General features: G+C 43.0%; 1 long non-coding RNA gene across 1 annotated transcript; it reads right to left on the bottom strand.

The window, feature by feature from the left end:
- Positions 1–2,375: 2,375 nt before the first annotated feature.
- Positions 2,376–6,689, bottom strand: LOC138286740 (uncharacterized). The gene is made up of 3 exons (XR_011202042.1): positions 6,323–6,689; positions 5,423–5,587; positions 2,376–3,348 (listed from the first exon to the last, which is right to left on the bottom strand). It is a non-coding gene; the product is annotated as an uncharacterized lncRNA (long non-coding RNA).
- Between the last annotated feature and the right edge of the window lie 3,378 nt (positions 6,690–10,067).

Raw genomic sequence — 10,067 nt, 5'->3', positions numbered from 1 at the left:
CTTGGCAGATGAAAAGTCCTCCGCCAGGCTAACGGTGACCACTCTGTCTGCCTAAAATTAAAAGTGGTTCATAGTTTACATCTGTAACTTTTTGTCATGATGGGCAATTTACAAAAGTAATATACCAGTATGTCCACTACACACTTCTGGTTGCGGGGCTATATAGATTTTTTAGGTTGTCCAAGAAACCAAGGTATCCAGAGCCAACAACTGAGCTGGCACCTTACAATGGTTTTTCATTTTGTAGCGAGTATAGTACAATTCATATGGTAAAATGTGAAGAGTGAAAAATGGGTATCAAGGAATGCTATGTATTTCTGAAAAATGCACAAAAAATGTGGAGTTTAGAGGCAGTGCTTATTTGTACATCTCTGAATTTGTGGGTACCCATGCTAGCATGTGATTTAGAGGGCACATTTCAAAATATCTTTGGTCTTACACACAGGCTTAAATTTTGAAGGCACAAATGCAGAGAAATCCATTTGGTAATAACAAATGTTCTACTATTCTATGTTCACCCATGTCTTCCAATACAAATGGTACCTCACTTGTCTGGGTAGACCTAGTGCCTATGACAGGGAAAGGCCAATATTGCAACATAGATACATTACATATTTGCATTAAATACTTTCCATTATTTTGTAACATGGGTAGCTGTGGATTTGGGGCCGTAGCTCAGCTGGAAACCAAAGAAATTTAGCAAACCTCAACATATTTGAAAACTAGATAACCAGAGGAGCCCATGAGTGCCTGACTTGTGTGGCTATCAGCATGTAATTTTACTCAGATACTCTTGCAAGCATCAAACCTTGACTGAAACACATATGTTCCTCACATTTCTGTGAGAAAAAACTCCCACAAATTTCCTACCACTGAGCTTTCGTCCAAGTCCCCCAATAAAAATGCTAACTCACTTGCGTGTGTATGCCTTGTGTCTGCAACATGAAAAGGACCAAAACACAACATGGACACATCACATATTTGCACTGAAAACTGACCTTTTTCCTTTTTTTACAATGGAGGTTGCTGTGGATTATGGGCCGTAGCTCAGCCGGCAACAAAGGAAACATAGCAAACCTGCTCATTTTTTAAAACTAGGTAACCAAGGGATTCCAGGGGAGCATGACTTGTGTCACTCTCACTGGGTATTTGTACACAAAAGTCCTTGAAAACCTCAATCTCTGACTAATACACACATTTTCCTCACATTTCTGTAAGTAAAACCTCTGGAATCTGCAAGGAGACAGAAATTTCTTACCACTAAGCATTTCCTCAAGTCTCCCAATAACAATTCTACCTCACTTGAGTGGGTAGGCATAATGCCCATGATAGGATAGGGCCTAAAACGCAACATAGACACATCTCATTTTTCAACTGAAAACAAACCTTTTTTTGCAAAGTGGAAAACTTTGGATTATGGGCCCTAGCTTACCTACAACTTTTTTAAAAATTATACACCTCTGGGAAACCAGGGTGACTTGCGTAGCTCTCTCATGGATTTATTACCCAGAAGCTCTTGCAAACCTCAAACTTTAACAAAAAGCGCACATGTTCCTCAGAATTCTGGGAGGACAACTTCTAGAATCTGCGAGAAGCCACACATTTCCTACCACCCTGAGTTCCCACATTTCTCCCATGTGGGTGGGCCTAGAGACCATGACACAAAAGGCCTTAAACTCCTACTTGGAGAGATCAACAGTAGGGGTAGCTGTCATATTTTGGGATATGCTTGACCAACACCTATGTAAACCTTCAAACCACAGATATTTTTGAAAAGTGCACACCCAGGGGATTCCAGGGTGGGGTGTCTTACGTGGATCCCACAAGGTTTTCTTACCTGCAGTACCTTGTAAATCTCAAGCTTTGCCTAAAATCACATATTTCCTTACATTTTTGTGATGCAAATGTCTGGAATCAGCGGGAATCCATAGAAATCCTTCCACCCAGTTTTACTCTACCTGTGGCGATAAACATGCTGCCCCACTTAAGTGGCAGGGCCTAGTGCCTGCAACAGGAACAGCTTAAACCTGGATCAGTGGGAGTTCCCCTGCAAGGGCTCCCATTCACCTTGGTTTAGTCCATTCCTGAAGGGAGCTGGGCTGAAGCTATCCTGCTTCGCATCCAGCCTTTTTTAAAAGTAGAGGAATTCTCTGGTGCAAGCACCAAAGAATCCTTTTAGTGCCTCCCCAGTGTCTGCCAATGGCCGGCAAATGCAGTGGGGAAGTAGTGTGGGCGTCGGCCATTGCCCGATGTCACCACTTACAAGGTTATATAATCTATTAATAAAATAATTGACACAATTAATAATCAAATCCAATTAGAATGTATAAAATAAATATAATGTTTATTAACAATTATAGTATATAATAAAAAAAAATTACCACAGGCCCAACAAACCGGCAATAAATGCATACTTATAAATAAAAAAACTTCAAATATATTAACGTAGCAAAAAAAAAAAATGTATTCATAATATGTACACATAATTAATAAAGTAATAACATAACAAAAAGCCATAAAACATAACAAAATAATTAAACATTTTATGCCCATCTGTATTACAAAAACAATACTAAACACTTAAAATAATGATACACGCACCTGCAATATTCAGTTCCATGGTTATCCTTGACATCACAATATTTAAGAAGATATTTGTGTTTAACGATATTTCTGCAAAAACATTAAGGTTGTGTACCCTGGAGAGGCATCCTGGTTGATTTCCGAGTTACCACAGTAAAAACAGAACAGCATATTTTTGGAATGTCTTATCTCTTGAGACCCTTCTGGTGTCTTCCTGGGTTGTACTATATACTGAGGCTCATCAAAAGTGTTTTCTCTTCCTAACCATTGGCTCTATTTTCTGTCTTGTTGGGACTAATTGAGGCTTTGCTCTACCAGCTTTATGAAAACCTTTTGTCAAATTCATGGACTCCTGCAGAATTTGGAGGGGATGTCTGACTCACATATGTGTCATGGTGGGGCAGGCCTCCAGCAACCTTTTGGGCCTCATATACTAATATTCCATATAGGAAATCATAAATTGTGAATACGGATGATTCGTGATTTCTTAATTGGAATGTACTAAATATATTTCATAAAATGGGCACAGTTTGCTCACCGACGTCTACCAAATGCATTAGTATTCTGGAAACTAACCTAAGTATTTATAGTTTGGGTCACAAAATATCGAATCACTATTTGTACTACCTCATTATTACGCATGAAGTAGATCGCAAATTGCACTTTGGGTTTTTCACATTTGAAAGTGCTACTTTGGAAGGCATGCCAGTCACCATCGTACTCCACGTGGGCACCATAACTTGATCATTATGGTGATTTGCTCACCTATAAGAGAAAAATAGGAAAAGACAATTTCATTCTGCATCATAGTCCAAATGGGATTGAGAACTTTCCCCCCTTACTTACCCACCAAATTTCCTTATACCACCATCCTATTAGTTTATCTAGCCTGTCAATTTTGGTCGGTGCCTCCCGCAGCTATCCTCCTAGTAAGCTGATTTCTACACCTTGCGCTTGAGTAGTCAGCAGATTCAGACTATTCAGTAACTTCACACTATCTCAGGGCCTAAATGAATCTCCATTTGTGCTCCTCTAGCTATCAGCTCTACTGCAGTCTTGTTTCCATATGGCGGGCATTTTTGTTGGTGATGCTACTTTGTGGAAACCTGTCAGATCATATTTCCTGGATGCAGAAACAACTGCCCAGCTGCAGTGTCAGCTGGCTGTACTCCATCCTTTACTGGGAATGCCAGTGCATACCAACTGGGATACTTGAGAGCTGCCACCCATATCCATGTTTTCTCACAGTAGCTTTATCCAACTAGTACAGTCTAACTCTATTCAATTCTTAACCTATGGGAAGGTTCAACAGTATATTGTTATTACACAGGGAGGGAGTTGTATGGGACATAAATCTGGCAGCATACGTTTAAGCAAGCAGGTTTCATAGGGGAAGCAGCCTGAACCAAGACTCCCGGAATAACGCTTTTGTTAACCACGACTTCCTTGTTCGGTGCTTTAACCACACATGTGCTAAACCACGCACATGCGTGGTTAAGGCACAGAAGAAGGGAGTCGGCTTTGGAGGTCGACGTGATCAGGTAAGTGGGGCTGAAACTGGGGCTGTTTTAGGGGCGGGCGGGGTATTTTTAGTTTTAGGGGCAGGGGTGGGGAGGTCGGGTATTTTAAGTTTTTGGGGATGGGGTGGTTTAAAGTGCAGGGGTAGGGGAGGGCATTTTCTTAGTTTTAGGGGGGGGTGGGGGTCGGGTATTTTTTGTTTTTGGGGTGGTGGTAGGGATGGTTTAAAAAATGAATGTTGCCAAATACATGTGTGTCAGACCACCTTTTCAATCTACATATTTTTCTGGTCATTATAGGTTTGGAGAATTCCATGAACACCATCCCGGCTCTGGTAGAGTGTCCTCAGATTTCCCAACAGTATAGCAGTAGTAGATGAATGATATAAGCCACCTAACAATGGTGTTCATGAAAAGTTGGTCCTTGGAACACAAAGCTCTGTTTCTATCTAAAGGTGTAAGACTTGTATCAGGGGTTGTCAGGGCCTTACTTGACCTAAGATGTAGGGAGAAAAAACATCCTTGTTCAAATAAAGTTACATCTTGGATGTACTCCTAATGTACGGGTTAGAAATCAGAGGAGCTACATGCCCAAAGTTCATTAATAAACTGGACAAAATTTATGGTCTTCCAAGTAGGGAGATTTAAGTTGCAGGAGGAGCCCCTAGGCTTAAAGGGTTTGTGCATCAAACTTGTTGGTCACAAACCACAATCCAAAGTGGCTAGAGGGAAGAGCTGCATCATGAGGGAACTCCACTGGCTCCATTTGCCCTCCAGAACCATCTTCAAAATCAGTGGCATCATTGACAGAGCTATATCAGCCTGCACCACTACTTATCTGGCTAACATGCTCATTATTTACGGTGGCTCCACGCACACTCATAGCCAGAACACCATCAGACTGGAGACAATCAGGTGTAAAAAGAACAAAATAAACATGTATTTTCCATATATGTACAAAGGATCTGGAAAACTCCCAGTGCCCATCAAGACTGCTTCAACCCTGCTATAATTCAGGAAAGTGTTTGAGAGCCAGCTCTTTAAAGAACACTAAAAAGTAGTAATAGTCCACAAACAGCTACCTCTCAAAATCACTTGTTGACCATATCCTTGCCTTTGACCTTGTACAGCCCTCTGTTGCCTTTGACTAGGTTGTGCTATACAAATACCACGTACATACATATATACAAGTGTCAGAGGTCACAAGACAATCTCATTGCCACTTTGGCTATTCCTGTAGTCATGTTAGCTTCCTGATGGGTCTTGGAAGTGTCAATGCAAATGCTTAAATCACACCATGACATTGTCTACTGAGCTAGTACCTGGGAGTGGAAGGGTTGGGCGGATAGGTAAACATGGAGGCTGGATGGGATTCAGAATGGTGGTATTTGTTGGTGTTATTGTTGATGATGGATCTACTGGTAATTGTCTTCCTTCTGGCTTTTCAGGGCCTTCAGTCTAGATGGAACCACCCCAGATCCTCAAATCTCAAAGAAAGAGAAATATCGGTAAGTATGAGAACAGGAAAATGTCTCCATCCGTTTTATCCATCACCACACCCATTGTGCTTTTTATTGGTATATATGTAAATATAAATAAATATATATATATACACAAACACACATATACAGGTGCAGGGTACAGGGATGAAATGCTTCAGCAAGCAGGAAGCTGCTGTCAAAGCAGCTCAGTGCTTGATGAAGCAATAGCACTGCAGGAGAAGCCATAAGGCTTCCCCTGTAATGCCAGGTAGCCCGTAATAGCTTTTCATTAATTTTTTTAAATAAAAAAAATGATAAAAATAAATAAATAAACAGGGACCGCAGGGGATCCCTTGAGGGTGCCCTTGCAGTCCCAGAAATCCCATAAAAGGCTAAAAGAAAAATCCCAACATGCAAATAATGAGTTTTGGAATAACTCTCTGGGCTAAGTTCCTTTTATGTTACTCTCCCCTTGCACCTTCTCACCTTTCCCCTGTTAGTGGGTCACAAGGGTTCCGACCTGCATCCAGTTAACCTCTCCAGATGTCAGGGATTACCCTTTTAACAGGGTCAGAGACGCCACGCTCCTTGAAACGCAAGAGCCGGCCTGTTATTGCTAAGTCAAACCCTTGTTAATTAGCGTGATATAGTAAACAAAAAAACAAAAAAGTTGTGACACCACCCCACACTGTGACCTTCCCAATTCCCAAACATACACGCTCCCTCACCTTCAAGACTCACCTGTGGCTCTCCAGCATCCTCCGGGGATGTGTGCCACTCTTCGCTCCATGCGTTGGGAGCTTTCTCCAGGCTGGCAGTTTGTCCTGCATGTCAGCTTCGAACGGGCTCCTTCCAACTTGTGTCTCGCTTCCTTGATCCTCTCCTTTCCCGATCTCCTCACTTCCTTCCTGTGCAGCTGTGGCATTCTTTTCTCTTCCTTCACTCTCGCAGGATTGACCCTAGTCGTCAGAAGCTCCTCCCTGCTATTTAAAAATATGGTATTCCGTGCTTAGTGTTATTTTTCCCTGTGTTCTTCCTACTTTAATCCTTTCTCTGTTTCTACTACAGCAATTCCTGAGGTATCACGAGCCGACAATGCGGACTCAGGTATTCATGCAAGGTAGGGTGATTCGGGCCCATTTTCTCGCATTCCTTTTCCCTTACTTTCTTAATAGTAAGAAATCCTTCCTGCGGATACCGAGACAAACAGTCTCATTAGCCTGCTCAGTTCCTTTCCTATGTAGGGTCTGGAAAAAGAATGGCTGTAAGGATAAGAACCTTCAAAGCACTTTGTTATTGTCTTTGTAGCTGGCCATCCACTCCAAGGGGCATGAACCATAAAGAGGGTGAATTCCTGACCTTCCAGGTAATATTTCAGGGTTTCAATGGCCCATTTTATGGGTCATGCTTCTTTCTTTACCACTGCATAGTTCTTCTTTCTGGGGAACAGTTTCCTACTGATATACACCAAAGGACATTCCACTCCTTTTTTGTCAGCCTGGGACAGGACAGCCCCTATACCCACCTCCGATGCATCTGTCTGTAAAACCAAGGGCCTAGTATAATCAGGGCTGATTAAATTTGTTTAGAGAGGATGACCTGTTTTAGAGTAAGGAAGGACTTCAGGACTTTAGGAGAGGGATGTTCTAACTCTAGCTCTGTTTTCGTGGATTTCTTCAGTAGATCGGTCAAAGGGGCTGCAAGCTGAGGGAAGCAGGGAAAAAATCATCTATAGTAGCCAAGAAGCCCTAAAAAGGCACAGAGACCCCTCTTGTTTCTCCTCAGCTTGTGGTAGTATAAGGCCTTCTCCCAGAAGGAACCCCAGGTATTTTACTTTTCCTGCCACCAAGTGGTTTTTCGCAGGTTTGATCTTCAACCCACTTGCCCTGAGGGTTTGTATGATGACGTGTAAACCTTCTATGTATTGTTCCCATGATGAACTATATATTATGATGTTGTCTATTTAGGCCGCAGAATATTGTTCGCGGGGCTTCATTATCAAGTTTATCAGGCGTTGGAAGGTTGCTGGTGCTCCATGGAGCTCAAAAGGTAATACCGTAAAATGATACAAACCCCTTGGGGTCGAGAAGGCCGTTTTTCTTCCTGTCCTCTTTCTGAAGGGAGTGGATACGTGTCGAACTGTGATATTTTATTTGCTTCTCTGACATCTATGCAAAATCTCACTGACCCATTGGGTTTTGGTACCAGTACAATTGGGGAATTTCATTAGTTGATGGATGCCTAACTTCTTGTTCAGTGGTGTCTCTCCAAGCTTCCGGTATGTGTTATGGACTTAACCACACTATTTTCCTTGTTGGGGTATAATTGGAATGTTCCAACAGGGTGGTTTTACCCAGCAACATGGAAAAAAACCCTGAAGGGAATGGAGCCGCTGGGTTAAACCCTGCTTCAGTGTATGAGGTAGGTCGGCGTCTTCAGAGAAATAAACAGATTTCATCTCTGGGCAGTCCAACCTATAACAGGTATAGGGCCTTCCCATTTCATCAGGACATTTACATGGTAGGTTTGGTTTGTCTTGTTATTCAAATCTATTTCAACACTATAGGTAACTGGGGTTACTTTTTCTGTGACCACATAGGGGCCCTGCCATTGTCCTAAGAATGTATGGTCAGATAAAGCCATCATTAGTAGTAAGTGATACCCGACATTGAAAGAACTTTCCTTCATTTTTTTGTTGCACTGGGTTTTTGGGATAGTTGGACATGTTCCATTTTGGATTTGACTATACTTCTTTTTGCCCCAAGTGGACTTTAAGGTTGGTAATATACTCAAGCAGGGGTTTAGCCCTGTCTGTCTCTTTTTCCCACTCTTCCCTGGCCATGTCCAGTAAAGTCAGTGGCTGTCAATCATAGAGAAGCTCAAAGGGAGAAAACCCTGTACTTTTTTTGACTTTTCATCCGATTGCAAATAGGGCAAGGGGCAACGCATCCTCCCATCTCCTTGTTTCAAGATCTAGTAGTTTCTTTAGGGTACTTTTCAACATTGCATTGTAATGCTCGACAAGCCCATCCATTTGCGGGTGATAAGCCGCAGTATGGATTGGATTTGCTTGATCCCCAGTTGTTGGCATACCTGCCTCATAAGGCTAGACACAAATGGGGTTCTTTTGGTCTGTTAGGATCCCTTTCGGGAACCCGCACCCATGAAAACATGTTAATCATGGCCTTGGCTATGTGGGTCGTGTTGGGTTGTCATAACACCACTGCCTCTGGAAAACGAGCGGCATAGTCCACAAGAACCAAAACATACCGACAACCATTGCATGAGAGAAAAATAGGTCCTATGATGTACATGCCTACTCTCGTAAAGGGTTCTTCTATGATGGCTAAGGACATGAGGTGGACTTTACTGGGATGATAACAACTGTTCTTTTGACATATGGGGCACTCTCTACAGTACTTTTTCACATGTTGGCAGATCTCTGGTCAATAAACATATCTAGAATGCCTTTTTTGGTTTTCTCTGTACTGAAGTGACACCCCCGCCCCCACGGAGATGATTGTGTGCTAGAAACAAGACTTTTCCCTGAAAAGGAGCAGCTACCAATAGCTGCTGGGGCCGTCTTTCCTCTCCCTTTCTGTACAACAGCACTCCCTGAGGAGAAAACTGGGGATCTACATGGTTGGGGGTTTCCTGTTCAGTAGCAACAATACAGGCTTCTCAAAACGTGAGATCTTCTCGTTAGGCGGCTTGGAAGTTCCCATCCATCTCCAGATGACCTCATCTGTGCATTTCGGTAGTACGGTTCGAGGCGCTTTCCTTTCCTCCCGCCCTTGCCTTCTGCTTTTTCATGTTTTGGACAGGGGCCCATCATGGTCTTCAGCCTGGGAAAAGGGTGCAGTTCCCCACCATGCGCCTCCTTTTATGACTTCTGAACCAGGGTTTCTAGATAGGGGTAGTCATTCCCCATTATCAACGGTTCTGACAGTTTTGGTATGAAACCAACTTTGAGGGGCACTACGGGGTAAGTGCGATGTTGGATTTGAACTTCTGTCACAGGGTATCTCTTGCTCTCCCCACGCACACATTGGATGTTTACAGACCCGGTGGTAGGGGTTAAACCCCCTGGAAGGACCTGGGGATGCATTTCACTCTGAAGACACCCCATACTCACCATAGCGGTTATGGGTTCTCCATTGACGGAAAGGTGTTAATGATAGGGTGGTTTCTCTGTGGAAGCAGGGTGGTTTCTCTGTGGAAGGAGTGCAATACAAAGTACGAACCATTCCTATTTCCTTTGGTTCTTGCTTCTCTGGGCAGAACCAGGCAATGTGTCCATAGCTGCCACACTGGAAGCATTGCGGTCCTGAAGTGGGGGTTGTGGTGCTTGCACCAGTATCATTGTCACATTCTCAGGTTTCTTGACCAGAAGGGTTCTGTGAGGTCTGACAGTCCCCAGCTCCTGGATGTCTCCAATGGGGTTCCTCCGGTCCTCTCTGTAACTCCTGAGCCCTACTTAAAGCAC

The sequence above is a fragment of the Pleurodeles waltl genome, chromosome 3_2 (genome assembly GCF_031143425.1).
Source record: "Pleurodeles waltl isolate 20211129_DDA chromosome 3_2, aPleWal1.hap1.20221129, whole genome shotgun sequence".
Lineage (NCBI taxonomy): Eukaryota > Metazoa > Chordata > Amphibia > Caudata > Salamandridae > Pleurodeles > Pleurodeles waltl.
This window is presented reverse-complemented; position numbering and strand designations above follow the sequence as displayed.